Below are 20,989 nucleotides of genomic sequence, written 5' to 3' on the forward strand. Positions count from 1 at the left end.
TGGGAAGTTGATCTACTAATAAAATTTTCTTTACCAAAGCTCCAAATCATTGTTGATTCAATAGAACCAAGCAAATAGATAAGATCATTAAGGGTGATGCCATAGTCTATTTCATAGCAGTCCCAAAGCAACTCACTATGTGACTTAGAAGGTGATTGGACATCCAACTTTCTTAAGACTTTGACACCCATCTCTCACAACTTGTCAATATGTGACTTCATCTCCAAGATGCGATCACACGTAGACCTTGCTTGCCAATAGGGCTTGAATGACCTTGAACTTGTGGGTTAGGGAGAATAATGGGAGGAAGTGGAGGAAGTGAAGTTCCAAGAGATTTGGGAAGATCATAGATGTCTGAACTACACATCTTTTAGGAGATATTAAAGATAGTTGATTTAAAGTCCTTAATATAACACCCAATATGAAATATTAAGGCTAGGACCCAACACAATACTTTATAACTTGGAAGAGGGATGCCGTAATCCAAACTATAAAAATATTTGAAGGTAGGCGAATGACATTTCACCAATTTCCACCATGAAAATGAAATAATTTAATTAGTTTTACTTGGATTTGAAACTCCTAGATCTTTTGATATTCATTGAACTGTTCAATGGCATGTTTCAATCTTAAGTGTGCCCTTTAGGTTTTGTGACAGGGATGCCGAGGATTACAAAACAAGGTGTGAAATAACCATGCAAATCACTTGGTACCCTTAATATTTACCGCTTAATCGATGTGCCAGTTAACCACATGCGCTCCACCAATACTATGACAAATATTAAGTTACCCTTTGCCTACCTTGTTAAATCAAGCTAGTGTGCAGGTTAACCACACACGCTCCACTAACCGACTTAAGCAAAGTGCAAAGTGTAATTTCATGGATTAGCACCTTATTCACATTTCCCTAAAGTAACTAATATTGGGAATTATAAAAAACATTTAGTTACTTATATTTATCATTAATTCTTTTAATGAAGGGAGAATTATAGTCCTTTTCCTAATCATTCGGCTAACGACCCTCCACCAGTCAAGGAAGCGGTGGGTGAGAATGGACACCCATTAAACTGCCATTTTATAGGCAGTAACCTTATACCCCCTTATTGACCGGCTTCTTGCATGAGGCTTACTAATGGTAAAACGACTTACTCTTATACATATATATATAAATATTATTAACTTATAATATTATAAAGTATAAGGGTTGAATTTTAACTTTTAAAATTCTAAGGGCTTAACATGAAATTAAAGTATTCATAAGGGAAAACTTTTCAAATTCCAAAACTTGAGGGCAAGTTTTGAAACTATTCAAAACTATTCAATTTCCATAACTTATGTGTTTAAAGTAGTTTTAATCTAAAAACTCTTCAAGTTCCATAGCTTGAGGACAAGTTATGGAAGATTTTAAACTATTAAAATAACGTGACTCTTCCTTATTCATAACTTATGGAAATCTTTATGAGTTTTATGGGTCTTAAATGTGACTTTTCATATAACTTGAGGACAAGTTACAAAAACACATTTTAGAACCAATTCTTAGATTAATTTGGATTAAAAACAACAATTTCACATAATTTTCCTATTAATCTAAGAAAGTCATAATAACAAGATAATTCAAATCAAAATTTTTCATGTAATTAGTCTAATCCTTAAACTAATACAAAACACGAATCTATTGACAATTATCTTTGAAATTGGATTAGCATGAGCATTACCACATCAAAATCCAGTTTATAAGTTGAAAAACAGCTTAGGGTAATGTTTCTAGTCCAATTCCATCCAAAACAGTCGAAGATATGCTGTCTGGGGGTCCAACTCATCGAGTGCATGAACCAACCCGATGAGTTGGATCGTTTTTTTTAACACTTTTAAGGCATGGACTCATCGATTCACCTGATGGACTCGCCGAGTCCGTTGTCCTGGAAGCAAAAAAAAACTTCGGTTTTTAAGCAGATTTTGCATGTATAACAAGAAAACAAGCCTAGGATCTAATACCACTGTTGGGTTATGAGCATTCTAACACTCCTAAGTGTACATGCAACCCTAAATACCTTGGATCTATGTTTTCTCTATTATACATGTAAATCTGAATATTCCAAGGTATTTCCCTAACTAGCATACAATCTTTTGATACTTGAATAATAAACTAGATAGAAATACATACCTTGTTGATGTAACTTAAATTCATGAAGCTCGAGAGCCTAGTGCCCCAAGTGTGACACCTCAAATGGTTCACACAACATCAAATGCAATTGGAATAACTTAGAGAGAAATGATACACTTCATGAAATCAGCTAGCCCTCACCATTCCTTCATAGTCTCTCATGGTGGTCGATTTTGACCAGAATAAGATGCTTATATAGTGTGTCACAATTAGGGTTACACCATGTAAACCCTAATTGTCATGGCCTTTCATTTCCATGATCCATGGGTACAAAAACACCATGGAGCATCCATTGGGTTTTAGCCCAACTTGATAATCCATGGAGCATTAGCCCACTATTCAAGTATGGATGATTTACACGTACGTCGTCAAGCTTCTTTCGAAAAACCCAACGAGTTTCGACAATTAAGTGATCATGAGGAGGAGGGACAAGAGTCCATTCTTGATTTCTGTCGAAATCAACTAACTCCTCGTGCATGGTTGTAATCAAATTGAAATGTTCTAAGGCTTTTTTGATGGATATGGCTTTAACCATAGCGATAAATGTAGATAAGTGAGATTCATTTTGGGTATCAATGGTAGACCTACTTTGAACTACAACATTCAAAATTCCAATCACTTGACCGGGAGGATGGTCCTTCGTCCAGATATGTAATCTCAGAAGTTCTTGTGCAGCAGAAGTTCTAAAATCAACGACGGGGTTGTGTTACTCCCCCTGAACAATTTGAATTTGAGGATGATGCTCCCCATGAATTTTTGAACCATAGATATCTGCATGGTCGTTTAAAAACCCAAAAAAATTTACATCATTGTCGTTGTTCGAAGTAGGATCAATTTTGGAAAATTGATCGATTGCATCTTGAAAACCTTCAACATTTGATTTGAGGATTGGATTACTTCCCTAACCTTGAGGCATAGAAGTAGGGGTATTCTCCCCCTCAACCCGAGATGGGAATACCTCGGAATCAAATTTAGGGAAAATGGGGTTCAGAACAGACAAGTTATGCAAAACGGGTGGATTTGGAGTTTATGAGGGTCTTGATCAGAATTCTGAGTCAAGAGCTATTTCTACAGGTCCGAACAAACTTTCAAAATCAACTTCATAAATGACTTAGGAATTAAGTGAACTAGGAGGTGGAGCGTCGGACTCCATGATATGATTTGTTACATGAGTTAGTTCTGAGTTCCGAAAGAAGTCTTCATCAAAAGTTATATTAAAGCTTTCTTCAAAACCATGGGTACAACGATTAAAAACCTGATAATATTTTGATTTAGCAGAGTGTAACGCCCGTGTTTCTGGGCTTGCCATTTTTAGCAATGTAATAGTCTAGGTTAGCCTTTGTAACCCTAATTTGAAATAATAAAAATGTATTATTTGTGAATTATGTGATTTATGTGTGTGTTCTTAATTATTATAATTTAATGAATTAAGAATAAAATAAGCGTCAAAATTAATATGTGAGATAAGCCCGATATCTTCGCATAAAGTTGTAGTGTTTGAAACAAGGATTCCGGAGATATAAGGAATGCCAAAATCCGAGTTATAACGAAGAAGTTATGACCTGTCGAAGTTTCACGACAGAACCGACACGACGCCGAGTGACGTAAAATATGAATTTAAGATAGAGCGATATTTAGCCTTAGCGATCTAAATGAAAGTCATAGATTTCGTTAAACCGAGAGCGTGCATAAAAGGAACGCCCAAATCTGACTTCATATGAGGAAGTTATGATTTTTCTAAGTTTCGACTTAGCAGTATGCAGCCCGAATACTCGATTTGAGATCGAGCGGTTTTTAGCCGAAACAATCTAAATGACAATCGAAGATCTCGTTGTTAGTAGCGAAACGATAAAAAGTTAGGCGAGAATGGACGTCAGACGAAGAAGTTATGAATTTATAACGAAGTTTTTCTGTCCCGGCCTTCTAAAAATAAATAATAAAAATAAAATCAAAATTAGCCGACGGAGTCTAAATGAAAGTTGTAGAGCGTAGTCTCACCTTCGCGTGGATATAAAGAACGTTGAAAACGGAGTTCATATGAAGGAGATATGAATTTTTGAAGTTTATTAAATATTTAATATTTATTTTTAATTAAACCTCCGATATTATCCGAAGAGGAGTCAGCCGGTCTATCCGAAGTACGCCCCGCGTACAGCGAAGGATGACGAAGTCAGCACTCGAGTACCTCCGATGACGCAAGCGCTTACGAACCGAGGCGTACACCCCGCGTAGCCTCGTACGCCCCGCGTACGTGCGAGGGTTCAGCCTATAAAAGGGGATCCGAAGGCAGCTGAGTTTCTTTTGCAAATTCCATCCTTCTCTCTAGTCTTTTTCCTCGTTTTGCGTGCCGTTTGTACCCCGAAGCCCCGGTATTATTCCCGAGCCCCGAAGCAAGATCCGAAGCCCCGAGGATCCCGAAGAGCGTTATTCCCGAGCCGAAGCCCTGCCCGCGAGGAACCCGATTTTTGTGAAGATCTTCCAGATCTACGGAGAGACGTTGCTTCTATAAGCCGTAGTGCTGTCGGATCATCTTCTGATCAAGTGAGTGTATAGTCCATTTTCAATACACGATATTATACAAGTAATCGTTAAACGTATTTAAGAATACGGGATGTGAGTGTGTAGTTATTTTCATTCCAACGCAATATTATGAAGTATTTAATATAAAATACATGCTACGTGTAAATATTTTGTGGTTATATGTGTGAATGTATATTCACTCTCTTCTATCTCATAGATCTGATATATTCTCTATGAAATACGTGTTATGTGTGTATGCCTCATCTGTTATGTGGAATATGTATTGATTAAAGCATGCTATACAGGTTTTTAAACAATGTATAAAAATGTATATTTTTATCTACTAATATGTTGGGTAGAACATGGGTAGATAATTGGTGTGAAATAAACAGATGATAGGCCTCGGTGTTATTGGTGTTATTCTAGTCATTCAGCAGAGTATGGATGACGACCACAGACTATTCTAGATTGTCCTATGGAATACTAGCAGGCTCATTACCTGTAGGTGTTGTGAACGACATGTTCACCGGTGTACTCTATCCCCCACATGGTTGCCTTTAGGATACTTATTGTTGAGGAAGCCCCTCTGCAGTAATGTCCGTCCCGATGAAAATCCTGAAATAAGTTCCTTATAATAGACGTTATTTTTAGGAACGTAAGGTGAGGATAACGGGAATGGGTAATCGGGTTTATTGTTGATTGTTGAAATTAAATATAATTATTGTGGGTTGAAAACCCTATATGCTCACCAGGATCCCAAGCCTGACCCACTCAGTTGATTTGTATTACAGGAAGTGGCGCAAGAGCTTAAGATGGGCGAATCATCAAGTTGTTTTTGTTTACAAGTCTGTATATGTATATATTTGTTGAACGACTTGTAATGTTATTGTTTATGCTTTGTGATCTGTATCGGAACATGACATCCCGACTTTTGATTATGAAATGAAATCATATTTCTATATGAAATGTTTTGATAAAAATTCTATTTTATCATGTTTTGTTTTTGGGAACAAATTCCGCATCTCTTTTAAAATAAAAAAAAGGATTTACTCTGAAAATGTTTAAAAAGCATAAATGAAAACGATCTTTTCGGGCCGAGATTTTGGGGATGTCACACAGAGTATCCCAAAAATATAGCTTCATCAGATTTTAATTAAACCTTGGTGAGTTGATCACGGTTGTTCTTGATGAAATATCTGCATCCAAAGATATGTAGAAAAGAGATACTAGGCTTTCAACCATTCTTGGCTTTATAAGGTGTCACGTTGAGCCTTCGATTGATGATGCTTCGATTTTGAGTAAAGCAGGAGGTGGGAACTGCTTCAGCCCAAAGACAAAGAGGTAGGTTTACAAAAGTTATCATCAATTGAGTAGCTTTAACAAGAGTTCAGTTTCTTCTTTCAATGAGACCATTTTGTTGTAGAGTGTAGGGAGCAGAAAAGTTATGCTCGATGACTTTTTCATCCAAGAACTTTTCAAGTGTCGCATTAGTGAACTTGGTTCCATTGTCACTACAAAATCTTCAGACTGGTAGCTTTGTCAGAACTTCGATTCCTTTGATAAAATTGATTAGTTTGGATGTTGTTTCTAACTTCAATCTCAAAAAGAAAACCTAAGTGAATCTTGTGTTGTCATCAATAATGACAAGAATGTATTTTTTATGATTTATACTTTTAATGGCAGATGGACCACCTAAATCGATGTGAAGAAGTTCAAGTGGCTCAAAAATTGACTTTTCGACCAGAACGAGATGACCATTCTTGGATTGTTACCCACATTCAGACACAATACAATGATGAATGTTATCAAACATGAGGATTGGTAATCCTCAGACCATTTCTCTAGAAACGAGATCATTCACGTATTGGAAATTCAGGTGAGCAAGTCTTTGATGCCATAGCCAACTGAAATCAGGAACGACCTTTATTAGAAAACACACCCAAGGCTTTCCGACAATCATATTGATATCCAAGGGATACATGTTTTTGTTCTGATCTGATTTAATGAGACAATCTTCTGTTAAGATGTAGTTGTGCTTCTTGCAGAACTCAACTCTCCGATTTGCATCAGTAAGTTAGGCTACACTTATCAGGTTGTACTAGAGATCAGCCACATATGCTACATTTGAGACAAAGAAGTTTCTATTGGTCAGGATGCCATAACCTTGAATCCAAGAATTTGTGGTGTTACCATAAGTAACATAACTAACATTTGGAGTTACCTTGAGATCTCACAGAAAATCTTTCTGCCCCGTCATGTGCATGAAACAAGCACTATCAATATACCATGTTTTATCTTATTCCAAAGCACAAAAAGCCAACAAAATCATTGAGTTTTAGAGTTTTTAGTCTTCGAGTTAGAACGAGGGACTCCGACACGTGCTTTGGACTTGGTTTTGGATTTCCGAACAACTAGGATCTTGAATTGCTCTTTCTGATATTATTTTGGGAAGATGCAAAATGTTAAGGTCCTTTCATTAATCCATAATTCATATTCAACTTTTGGTTGTTCAGAAATGAATTTATTTGGAATGACAACTTTCCAAGAACGTTTCGAATTTTTTTTTTCTGAGATTCATTAGGGATGGCATTTTCTTTAATTTTCCATTCAAATTTCGAAAGTGAACTTTTTGAAATATTTTTCTCAAGAGGCTTCCAAATGTCCTTTCCCTTATTCATTGCTCTCATAGGTAAATTTCATTTCAAAATCTTTTTGTTGTTTTAAAACTCTTGCCTTCCGAGGTAGCAATGAATGATGGAGAGGGCATTTTCCAAGGTGAATTACTTTTCTTTGGTGAGGTGGAAATAAGTTTTTTGCCTTTTTGAATATGGTCAGATTTATTAATAAAATAATCATGAATATTTGAGTTAACATGAACAAATGGACGTTTGAGAATTTTAACAGGGACACACGTATTATGATTCCTTGTAGTTGAACCGACAACGGTTTGTGACACTCTCTAGTTGAATTTTTCAAGGAACCTAAAGAATTGCCTAAACCTAGTCTATTTCTCTAATGCGTTTCTAGCTTCTACCCTTGGGTTAACAATATCCTTCTTGTTCAACCGTGGTTTCTTCTTGGAGTCGGATGTTGACTTAAAAGATTGTCCAACATATGGATTATTGAAATTTGGGTTTAACAAAACTAAGGTAGATTTGGAAGCAACTTTGGAATTCAAAATAAACTAATCGGGCGATGAGTTGTCATCACACCTAATTTCTTCATCAACGCCACTATCTAGAGATGCCCAAAATGAACTATCATTTTCGGTTAGCTTGTTAGAGTCATGTCCGGATATATCTGGAATGACTTCCTTACTAACATAATTGCGTGGAGGACTTGAGTTCGGAAAATAAACTCCAGTGCCCCCTGTGCCATAATGAATTTCTTGAGACTGATTCATGTCCAAGGATATTAGAGGCGGAAGTTGTGTGGAATCAGGACATTGGCTAGTGATAGGTTTGAATTCAGGAATCAAGGATTAATATCCTCATGTTGGCTCTTAAAGGGATGACAATGGAGAGACATGAGTATCTGAATAAGTGTTATTTAGAATGTCATCCATAAAATTCAGATTTTGAAGTTCCTTCAAGGCTGTAGCAACGGGTTTCGGAAACACGCTTCCGAGACCAGGAGCGTCACACCCCCAAACCAGACGGCGGAAAAGTCTGGGGGTTGGTGTGACTTTCAACATTGTAGTATCATTACAGAGTATATCATTGAAAAATAACATCATCATCATCACACACGTAATATAACAACATTCACTGTTTACATCGAGTATTGTATTTGAATATTACATGCCAAAATAGTAAGAGTATGATGAAACAAAATATAACACTATATCTATTAGTTTGTTTTGCTCATCCTACTTCAACGGTTTCAAGAGAATACAAGTTATTTTGAAAACGGTCAACATAAAAATGTTAGTGAGTTCATAAGCATGTTTGTGAACATGATTTGTATAACTTTGAAACCACCAGAAAATCCTATATTTTCTGCAAACTCGTTTAGTATGTTTGTGTCAGATCTTGTATTAATGCATGTATGTTATTTTTTATTTGACTAAAAGGGTAAAGAGAATGTAGAGAGAATGTAAAGATCATGTAAAGAGAATGTTCCCAGACAACCCGATGTTGTCTATAAAAGAGAAAGCTGCCATACCAACCCCTGAGGTTGAGTACCAGTACGAGTATGTTTCTGAGTAATCCAAGATAAAAGAGAACGGTTTTTTGTAAACTTCATAACATTAATTCGTCTAAGTGAGCTATCATAACCATACTAAATAATGACAATTTCGCCTGTCTTGGCGTTGTTGGACGCTGGTTTTGATTATAAGGTTTTCGTCACCCTAGACTAAGTTAGTCTAACTGTAGCGAGCAGCTCAAGTGTGGGGTGTCATCCCCGTATAGATCTATACACAAATCCCCGCTCTCCCTCCAAGAGACTCTGGTTATAACCACAGGCTACGATCGTACACTTAATAGATGTCAACCGATAAAACTCACTAGATCCTTAATCGAATTTACGCGAAGAAAATTATAAACTCATTCCAAGCCCAATGAACCATGTAAGTGAACCACTAAGGCATCGCTAAACATGTAAATCATTTCAAGGCCCAATTGGAATGAGATTATATAACATGGGCCCGAAATATATATGAAAGGACAACTAAGGTCCATTTCACATGTAAGGTATTTACATGCCCAAATAGCACATAAATAGTATCCAAGGTCCGTCGCACATGTTAATGGGTCAATGAGGCCCAATAAACATATAAGTAGTATACAGGACCTATCAAACATATAAATGGGCCACTAAGGCCCAATAACCTAGAAAATGATCAAATTAATCCGATTGTTAGTTTATCGTTGGTTTTGGTTCAAGTATTCACAAAAATAGCATAAAAGCCCACTTTTTGTAAAAATGACGTTCTTGGCCCAAGAAGCCAAATATTTACAATTAAGGCCCAATTTTTTTTGTAAGAATAACACTTAGTCTCCATTTTTTTCAAAACTTGTGTTGATGACTAGTTTGTGGTAAAAATAACATTTTCAACCCATTTTTGTCAAAAATATCATTTTTGGCTTGATTTTTGGAAAACACACATTTTTCAGGTTTTGGGCTTTTCTGACCTAGTTGTCGGAAAATTCATAGAAAAATCATCTTAGGTCGAAATTTGGATCCGTAAATTTTGGAAGTTTGGAAATTTTGTTTACTTTGTTCAAAATTTTTAATAGCTTCTAACAAGTGTGAAATTGCTCTCCTTCACAGGCTGGTCCGAAATTATTTCAAATCTGATAGGCCGTTTTGTAAACTTTGCCAAAAATTGTAGAAAAATCGTATGAAAACGTGAGAGTAGTCATTTTAAAGGTATAAACCTGAAGGTTTTGCATGTAAAATAGTTTTGAAAAATATTATCATTTAGGTGGTCAAAACAGTTCGATATTGGACCAAAACTTTTCGCTGAAGGGCTGATTTTTGAGTTTAGTTTATAGATTTTGGAACACAACACTCATTTTTACTATTTTAAGTGTATAAATCCCAGATCTACTCGTTTACATGTATTATATGTGATAATACATACTTTTCTCAAGGTTTTCATGTAGATCCAAGTGATAAACTTAATATTCTTAACACATTTTTAGATTTATGAAGTAAATATCACATAAACACCAAATAAATCATGAAAAACACACATATTCATGCATACACACATACATCTACACAACACAACTTGTATTCTCCCCCCAAAAAAGTAAAAATCGAAAATATGGGGTATGAACTCACCTTGGGGTGATGAATCGGTTTTGATTAATAAGTGGAAGAAGATTTTTGATCCTAGCAAACTTTCTTGAGTAGATCTTGAACTTAGATGGTTCTAAGAACATGATCTACAAATATATGGGTGTAAGAGGAGATTTTTGAAGAGATCAAGAAGTTAAATCATAGACCTAAGCAAAAACTTACCAAAGATGATGATCTAGGTGAAGATCCTCTTGAAACTACACACCAAAACTCGTAACTTTAGAGCAAGGAGGATGAGTTCTTGAGAGCTTTCCTTGGAAGAAGATTTCGAACTTAGGTGGTTCAAGAGTGTGAAGATCTTGATGAAAATCTCTTGAAACACTCACCAAGTCACGAAAGTTTTGAAGAGGAAGGAGGTGAGAAACTTTTGAGAGTTAGAGAGAACTTTTGAAGATTGAAAGGGATGAAGTGGGGTGGGGTGTGGCATCTCTCGGCCATAAGAAGAGAGGTAGGAGGAGAGAGATTAAACATTATTGCATGGAGGATAATAGCTCTTGAAATATGTGATTACCTTGAAACATGTGGGTTAATTATGTGTTGTCAAGTTAATTTCAAAGCCCATTTCCTCTTTTTTTTTTGTTTTAATTTGGGCCGAGAATGGGCTAGGAGGAAAGGGAGTAAGATAGTTTGGGCCATCCCTTGGCTTAGCTCGAAATCATGAGGCCCAAAATGTGTATTTTTCGGCCCATTGGGCCTTTATGGAAGTTCACGACCTAAAGATGCTCATGTATATAGTTTATGGCCCATTAGATTTAATGACATCATTTATGGCCCAACATGGCCCATTATAGATAAAATGAACTATTCTAGGCCCAAAGTAGTCAAATTAAATGTTTATTGGTCCATTAGGACCAATAAGAGGATCCTAGTCCAAATTAACTTGAACCGGGATTTCTAGGGTTTTTAATCCATATGAGATGTATTGTATTAGGTTTTGAACCTAAATCAAGAGTTTGGATTGAAATGGATGGTTTTGATTAAGCATAGAGTATGATTTTCACTTAGAGCACATGCCTTACAATGGATGATGTTTACATGAGAATAGAATTTCCTAGCTAAAAATGCTAGTAGTGACATCATCCCCCCGTTAGAGGGAATTTCATCCCGAAATTCTTTCGAAAGGTAGGATAGTGAAAGAGAGAATAGGTGAGGGTACTTCTACTTGATCTGTCTTTGCGTTCCCATGTGAATTCCGGTCCGCGCTTGGCGTTCCATCGAACCTTCACAATACAACTCTACTTCGTACTCTTCACTTCTCTATCTGTGATTTATACTGGTTGTTCGGTGAATAGGAGATTCTCGTCTACTTCGATGTCTTTTAAAGGAATGATAAGAGTTTTGCCTGATAGGCAGTTTTTCATATTCGACACGCTGAACACAGGGTGTATGTTGCTGAGATCGGCAGGTAGCTGCAGCCTATAAGCCATTGGACCAATCTAGGTAAGAATCTCGAACGGGCCAATGTATAGCGGGTTCAGTTTTCCCTTTTCCTAAAGTGAATCATTCCTTTCTAGGGAAAGACTTTCGATAGCACCCAGCCTCCGATTTGGAATTCCAAAGGTTTTCATCATTTGTCAACATAACTCATTTGTCTGTCTCGGGATGCTTGAAGTCAAGTTTTGATTTGGATTATCTTCTCTGTCGTTCTGCGAATGCTTTTCTAGTCCCGTGAGACTACTGACGAGTTCATACATGCCTAAGGAATCGACACGAAGTCCATCGTCGCCAGGGTTTAGGCACTAAGTCTGCATAGTCGCCAGAATTTATACAACAAGCACTAAGTCTGCATAGTCGCCAGGGGTTTGCCACCAAGTCTGCATGATCACCAGGGTTTAGGCATCAAGTCTGCATGATCGCCAGGGTTTAGAGTACACCGAGTGAACACATCGTTCACAACACTTACAGGTTGCAAGCCTGCTAGTGTTCCACTGGACTGCCTAGAATAGTCCATCGTTGTCATCCATACTCTGCTGAATGACGGGGCCATCGTTTGGGAAAAGGCTTCTCACATCGTTCACCTCTCACCCTCACCTCGTGGTCTATAACACCTCTCAACTCATCGTCCAACTTATATTCCATCTATTACATCTACCCATGTTTTACCCCAACATTTTTGTAGATATAAAATACATATACAGTTTAAATCCTTTAAAACATGTATAAAATCGTTCAACTAGCATAGACAACAAGTACTCAGATAATACGCACACATAACACATAATTTATATAGAATACTTCATATCTATGTGTAAGATGAAAGGGACCATGCACTCACATGAAAAGGTGGTGATTCCGAACTCAGATAACGCTTTACTTCTTAAAAAAAAATTCCTTCGACGAAACCTAGTATTATTACAAGTCGAGTTTAGTCTATTATTCACCGAGACTAATTAATAGTCTAACTATTATTACTATTATATAAGTGTTCAATAACACTCAATATAACTCATAATAATAGCCCAAATAATTATTTTAAGGTCCTAACAATGTTACTATAATTAAATAAAAGCTATATTAAATATAGAATAGGCGTAGCTCACTTACAGCGGGTTTTTTATTAAAAATCGGGCTTCGCTGGAGCAGCGTTTCCGAGCCGAAAGCTTTTCTTCTCGGAGCCGCCGGGCGCTCCGGGGCTTTCTTCTTGTGCTAGGAAGGTTCCCTAGACTTAGGAGGGGTTTAGGGATGTTAGAGAGAAGTTAGAGAGAGAAAGAAATGCTTATGGTGTGAAGAAATAATGAAGGGTTCACCCTTTATTTATAGGGATTTTATAGTAAAGTAGCCATTAAGTTTCGTCCGTATCTTCCGCGTACGAGCTCTGTTTTCTATGTTCTTTATATCCACGCGTTGGTATTTACGAGGACTACAACTTTCATTTAGACCTCGTCGGCTAATTCTCCTTCTATCTCAGATTTACAAAAACTGTATCGTATTTATCGCACTCGAAGAGTAGCGACTAAGATTCGTCCATATGTTTCGCATACGAGCTCCGTTGCCGACTTTATTTATATCCACGCGCTGGTGTTTACGAGTACTACAACTTTCATTTAGACCTCGTTGGCTAATTCTCAGTCTATCTCGGATTTACAAAACTGTATCGAATTTGTCGCGCTCGAAAAGTAGAGACTAAGCTTCGTCCATAACTTTCGCATACGAGCTCCATTTTTTATTGTCTTTTTATCGTTTAACTCATATTAATGATATATTCATTTATCATTTAGATTATTTTGGCTGAAAATCGACCGATCTAAAATTCAAATTTTCGGGCTGTACACTGCTATGCTAAATCTTGGAAAAATCTTAACTTTCTCATACGAAGTCAGATTTGGGCGTTCTTTTTTTTCTGTATCTTATCGGTTTAACATTTTCTACGACTTTTGTTTAGATCGCTAAGGCTAAAAGTCGCTCTATCGTAAATTCACTATTTACACTTTCCGGTGCCGTGTCGGTTCCGTCGCGAAACTTCGACTGGTCATAACTTCTTCATTATAACTCGGATTTCGGCGCTCTTTATATGTATGGAAACCTTGTAACATATACTACAACTTGGTTAATATTATTTATTCTAAATAATATTTTGCCGAAAAGTCATTTTCGACCCCTATTATCGCTAAATTGACTAGCCCGGATCTACGGGCGTTACAATTATCTCTCCCTTAGGATGATTACGTCCCGGAATCATCAAAGAAACAGGGATCACATGATGACTCCATACATTATCTTTTCATCCTAAGTAATAACCGTAACTTTGATGTTTCTTCAAATGAGTATCTAACTCTAAGATTTCCTGACTACATGCGGTGCCTGATCTTGGACGCGCTCCCTATCTCACGTTGGACTCCCAATTATGACCTTCAAGTCACAATCTCGATCCTTACTGGAGACTGCTTCTTCCTTTTAACAATCTTAGGATTACTACCATGGACCGATGTGTCGTATTGTAATAACCTAACATCGTATGTTGCAACGTTTAGACTCGGGTCTTTTAGAGTCAAATTTCCAGAACAAACTATATCTTCCTTCATGTTCTAACCACATCTTAAAAGGTAGCATTTCCAGCTACAAGCAACTTTTCGCGATACCTCTACATATCATTTTTTTATTTCAATCTTCCATCTTAAGTCAGATGTTACATCGAAGAACTTGATTCTCTGAACCACATAACATACTCAACGTAGTCGGACTCAATTTGATATGACCACTAGGGTCGGAATAACAATCATCTTCTTAGTCATTACCGAAACGATGGTAACGACGTGCTTGAATAAAATGGACTCAATTATTGGCTTCTTGGTAACCTTGTGACTTTCCCTAATACAAGTGTGAGTCATGTGCTTCCGGTAGTATATGCATCTACTACCTTTCACACCTACTCATACTCGTCCCAATTACTGTCTCGCAATCCCCAAGTCCTAAAATCACAAAACAATTTAACACATACGAGTGTGTCCAAAAAATCATAAAAATTTCCCTAGACTCTACTAGGACTTCTTCCATGCGTATCTTCAATCATCAATTCTGCTTTAACTCGGTTGGTGAGGGAAATTCCAGATGATAGGAAAACTTTGGGAATTACACCAATCGTTCTATCATCCCGCCAATCAAATGTGTACATTCAAATGTACCGTACTTCTCTAGACGTACTACTATTTTATCAGAATTCTAAAGGCAAGATACCTCTCTTATGATATCTGATGGGTTTTAAGCATTCTAACACTTGCTAAGTGTACATGCAACCCTAATAACCTTGGATCTATGTTTGTCTAATTATCATGCAAAGTTGAATTCCAAGGTTATATTCCTATCTAGCATACATGGGGAACAATTTCAAACTTGAATGAAAGATAGAATAACTTACCTTGTTGTTGCTTATGTTCCTTGAAACCTTGTGAGCCTAGCACCCCAAGTGTGATGCCTCAAATGCTTCACACAACACCAAATGCTCTTGGAAAGACTTTTGAGAGAATACACACTTCTTGAAATCGGCCTAGCCCTCTTGTTTCTTATGTGTAGCCAATTTTGGTGGAGAATGGGATCCTTATATAGTGTTGACACATCTAGGGTTACACCATGTAAACCCTAATGTGTCATGACTCTTCATTTCCATGACCCATGGGTTTGTAACTCCAATGGAGCATCCATGGAGCATCCTATGGGTAGAACCCAACTTGATAATCCATGTAGCCTCTTAGCCCACTATACAAGATATGAATGATTTACATAATCAACCCATATATTTAATTAGTTATCTTTTTTATCACTTAATTAATTCTAAATTAATTCTTTGATCAAACTAATCAAATAATATTATTAATATATTAGAACTTATAATATATTAATAATCTCCAAGTGTTATTCCTCTCATTTAGTCTATCCAATTGCATGGTGCCATGCAACCCAAATGGACCATGCCGGGTCGGGTCAAGTACTGACCCGAAATAGTTATGGACTTAGACACCTTATAATCCTCTGTTCTAGATATCAGTCGGACAAATACATGGAACAATGTCTTACTTATTGTCCAGCAGTTTGTTTCCCGATTTCCGATTTGTTTGACAAAGAACTTAATTGAACACATCAACTTAGTTCTGACCGGGCCCGGTACATAGGTCAAAACAAAATCATCGAGGGGCCCATATATCAGCTTCTAATCCAAGAAGGAACAGATAAACTTCGACTCATATGTTTGTTCTACCACTCATTGAATTATACACAAAAGCACGTTTTATAACATCGAGTTACCAATGCGTTTTTGTACAATCAATGCATAACCAACTTGTAAGTAACAAATCATATCTCTAGGTTTGAAGACTTATATGATATTACCGTCTCACGATCACTCGAGATAGAATTCCATGAAGTGATTCCAGTGAGCGTGGGTTGTGTCCAATGCTCAGAACTTATGAGCACTCATGATTGTTGTAGCCTTGTCCAACACCTTAGACCTCTGCAACCAATCATGACAGTCTTGATTCATACCTACTTCCAACATATGACCGACTGTGGAGGTTTGAATAATATGTTATACCAAACAAAATTATTCTGGAAGTCAAAACATGCAAAAGAAATATAGTAAACGATCGACAAGAGATAGCAACACTTTACTCATAAATAAAACACCTTTTATTCATCATCTAATGTCAATTACACTTTACTAATTTCTAGGTTATCTAACTACTAAATCTAATATCATCCTTCAGCCCTATGCTCCGAGCATACTGGAGATGCTTAACCCGAGTCAGTCCCTTCGTGAGAGGATCTGTTGGGTTCTCATCCGATGATACCCTTTTTGCCACGAGGAGTCCTTCTTCTATTCGATGTCTGATAAAATGGTATTTTCTATCGATGTGTCTGGATCTCCCGTGATCCCTTGGTTCCTTGGCTAAGGTAACAGCACTTTCACTATCACAGAAAATTTCCATTGGCTCTTTAATAGCTGCTACAACTCCAAGGTCTCCAATGAAGTTCTTCAGCCATATCGCCTCCTTTGCCGCCTCGCTAGCTGCAATATACTCTGATTCACAAGTTGAATCAGCCACTGTCTCTTGCTTGGAACTCTTCCAAGAAATTGCTCCTCCGTTTAGGGTAAAGACCCAGCCCGACTGAGAGCGGAAATTATCCCTATCAGTCTGGAAGCTAACATCACTATACCCTACAACTCTCAAGTCATCACTCCCACCGAGGGTAAGGACCCAGTCCTTAGTCCTCCGTAGGTACTTGAGGATATTCTTTACCGTAGTCTAGTGTGCCTTGCCAGGGTTCGCCTGATACCTGCTAACCATGCTCAGGTCAAAGGCTACATCAGGTCGAGTACACGTCATAGCATACATGATCGATCCTACAGCCGAAGCATAAGGTATTCGACTCATTTCTGCTATCTCAACCTCAGTGCTAGGGCGTTGTGTCTTACTCAATCTGGCGTTACTCTGGATGGGTAACTCCCCTTTCATGGAGTCCTGCATGCTGAATCTCTTCAACACCTTATCCAAGTAAGTACTCTGACTAAGTCCAATTAGTCTTTTACTCCGATCTCTCAAGATCCTTATCCCTAGAATATAGGTAGCTTCTCCTAGGTCCTTCATAGAGAAACACTTCCCAAGCCAGGACTTAACTTCCTGTAGGGTTGGGATGTCATTTCCTATGAGTAGTATGTCATCCACATACAATACCAAAAAGCTAACTATACTCCCACTAGCCTTGACATACACGCAAGACTCATCTTCACTCCTAGAAAAGCCAAATTCCTTGACCTTTTCATCAAAGCAAAGATTCCATCTGCGAGGTGCTTGCTTCAATCCATAAATGGATTTCTCAAGCTTACACACTCTATTCGGGTACTCGTTGCTGACAAAACCCTCTGGCTGACTCATGTAAACATCTTCAACCAACTTTCCATTAAGGAAAGCGGTTTTGACATCCATTTTCCATATTTCATAGTCGTGAAATGCAGCTATGGCCAACAGAACCTGAACATACTTAATCTTGGCTACTGGAGAAAAGGTCTCATCATAGTCCACTCCAGGAATTTGAGAGAAGCCCTTTGCAACCAGTCTAGCCTTATAAGTGTGTACTTTACCATCCATTTCGGTCTTCTTCTTGAAGACCCATTTGCACCCAACTGTCTTACGACCTGGTACATTCTCAACCAAGTTCCAAACTTGATTGTCATACATGGACTGTATTTCGCTGTCCATTGCCTCTTTCCACATGGCTGACTCAGGGCCTGCCATGGCTTCCGCGTAACTGTTAGGTTTATCCAGACCTATCAGTGTCTCATCACTGATAAGTGTATCCCCTTCAACAGTAATATGGAATCCATAGTAATCCTCAAGAGCATTCCTAACCCTTGTGGAACGCCTCAGAGGTACATACTTGTCAATTGGCTCAACAGGAGTTTCCTCCTCAAGTTGAGTGCTAGGGTTTGAAGTTCTTTCACCGTTGACTCTTGAATTTCTTCAAGATCAACTTGCCTCCCACTGTTTCCTTGGCTTATGAACTCTCTCTCTCTCTCTCTAAAGAAAGCCCTCCTAGCTACAAAGACCACATTTTCACTAGGTCTGTAGAAGAGGTAACCAAAGGATTGCTGTGGGTAGCCGATGAAAATACACCTCTCGCTTCGGGGTTCGAGCTTATCATGAGTCTCGCGTCTCACGAAAGCCTCGCAAACCCAAATCTTGATGTGGTCTAGTTTGGGTACTTTTCCAGTCCACATCTTGTGAGGTGTTTTGGCAACCTTCTTTGTAGGGACCAGATTAAGGATATGGGTGGTAGTCTCTAAGGCATACCCCCAGAATGAGATTGGTAGCGAAGCTCGACTCATCATGGAACGAACCATATCCAACAAGGTTCGATTACGCCTCTCAGCCACACCATTTAACTGTGGTGTCCTGGGAGATGTCAATTGTGAGACTATCCCACATTCCCTTAGATAGTCAAGGAACTCTGAACTAAGATACTCACCACCACGATCGGATCGAAGCATCTTAATGTTCCTGCCTAATTGATTCTCGACTTCCTGTTTAAATTCATTAAACCTTTCGAAAGTCTCTGACTTATGCTTGATCAAGTAGACATATCCATATCTACTGTAATCATCAGTAAAAGTCAAATAATAACGATTAGCATCCCTTGTGGCATGTTTGAATGGTCCACACACATTCGTGTGTACAAGGTCCAACAAACCTTCACCCCTCTCACACGAGCCTGTGAAGGGTGACTTTGTCATTTTTCCAAGTAAGCATGATTCGCAACTATCATCTGACTTTAGGTCAAATGACTCCAAGACTCCATCCTTTTGGAGTTGGCCTATGCGTTTCTTGCTTATATGTCCAAGACGACAATGCCATAATGATGCATTATCCAAGTTATTATTATTAACATAATCAATACACAATACATTATTTCCTAAGTTATCAACCACAGATACTGTTTCATACACGCCATCACAAGGTAATGCTTTAAAATAAAGAAAATTATTAAAGAAAGCATTAATCGAACCAACTTCATTATCAAACGAAAAGGTGAAACCTTGTTTATACAATGCATGAAAGGAAATAATATTTCTTTCCATTTCTGGCGAATAACAACACTTATTCAAATCTAAACTAAACCCACTACTTAGCGATAAAGTATAAACTCCAATCTTGGTGACAAGTAAAGCTTTCCTATTCCCCATGATTAAGTTTATTCTTCCTTGCTCCACATTCTCACTTCTTCTTAGTCCTTGCAAGTCACAACAAATATGAATACCACAACCGGTATCAAGGTCCCAAGATTTAGAATGGGGTGAGTTATTAGAAATGATAGTGTAAATACCTGCATGGTTGGGTTTAACTTTCCCATCCTTCACATCTTGCTGGTATTTTGGGCAGTTCCGCTTCCAATGTGATTTTTCATGGAAATAGAAGCATTCAGCCTCTTTTGGGTCAGAAGAAGGAGTGACGAAACCTTTCTTGGTTCCACTTGAAGAAGAGCCATCAAGGGTCCGAGCCTTGGTACCCTTAGAAGAGCTCTTTCTTTTCTTCCCTCGACTTTTCCCGATTGCCAAAACCGGAGTAGAGTTTGGAGTAGGAGTGTTAACAACCGACTTCCCCTTAAGACCTGTTTCTGCGGTCTTGAGAAGTCCCTGAAGTTTGTTGAGTGTGACCTCTTCCTTGTTCATGTGATATGTCATGCGGAATTGATCATAGCACGATGGTAAGGAGTGCAAAATGATATCTATTGCAAGCTCCTCAGGGAAGTTCACATTAAGCTTCAGCAAACGATCCACATACCTTTGCATTTTCTGCATGTGGCTCGTGACGGATTCCCTGTCCTTCATCATGGCTGTTATCATGGAGCAGATGATTTCATACCTCTCTTGTCGTGCACTTTGATGGTATCTTTCCATCAGATCCTGGTGCATTTCATAAGGGTAGAAATCCTCATAGGACTTTTGGAGTTCCGCTGTCATCGTGGCTATCATGATGCATGCCACTTTCGTAGCATCCCTTTCATGTGCCTGAAAGTCAGCTATCTCCTGGGGAGTTGCAGTGGTCTCATCAATCTCCTTAAGCTCCTTGTCAAGGACATATTCTTTGTCCTCGTAGCGGGTAATCATCCTGATGTTTCTGATCCACTCATTGAAGTTGGATCCATCAAAGGTGACTTTCCCACACAAGTTCATAAGGGTAAAGGAGCCATTAGGGTTAGAGCCAGAAGCAGCATTGTTTGAAGACATCTGAAAGAAAAGGACAAGATTAGTTTAGAGATTAAGAGAGTCCTTAATAAAACACCCAAATGTAATATTAAGGCTAGGACCCAATCACAATATATTATAACTTAGAAGAGGTATGCCTTAATCCAAGCTATAACATATTTGAAAGGTAGGTGAATGACGATTCACCAATTTCCACCACGAAAACCGAAATATTAAATATTAGGTTTTTGATTGGTTCTTAGAAATTCCTAGATTCTTTGAGATTCAATGAACTTTTCAAAGGCATGTTTCAATCTCGAGTG

Source organism: Lactuca serriola, chromosome 4, assembly GCF_051521515.1.
Source record: "Lactuca serriola cultivar US96UC23 chromosome 4, Lser_US96UC23_V15, whole genome shotgun sequence".
NCBI classification, from domain to species: domain Eukaryota; kingdom Viridiplantae; phylum Streptophyta; class Magnoliopsida; order Asterales; family Asteraceae; genus Lactuca; species Lactuca serriola.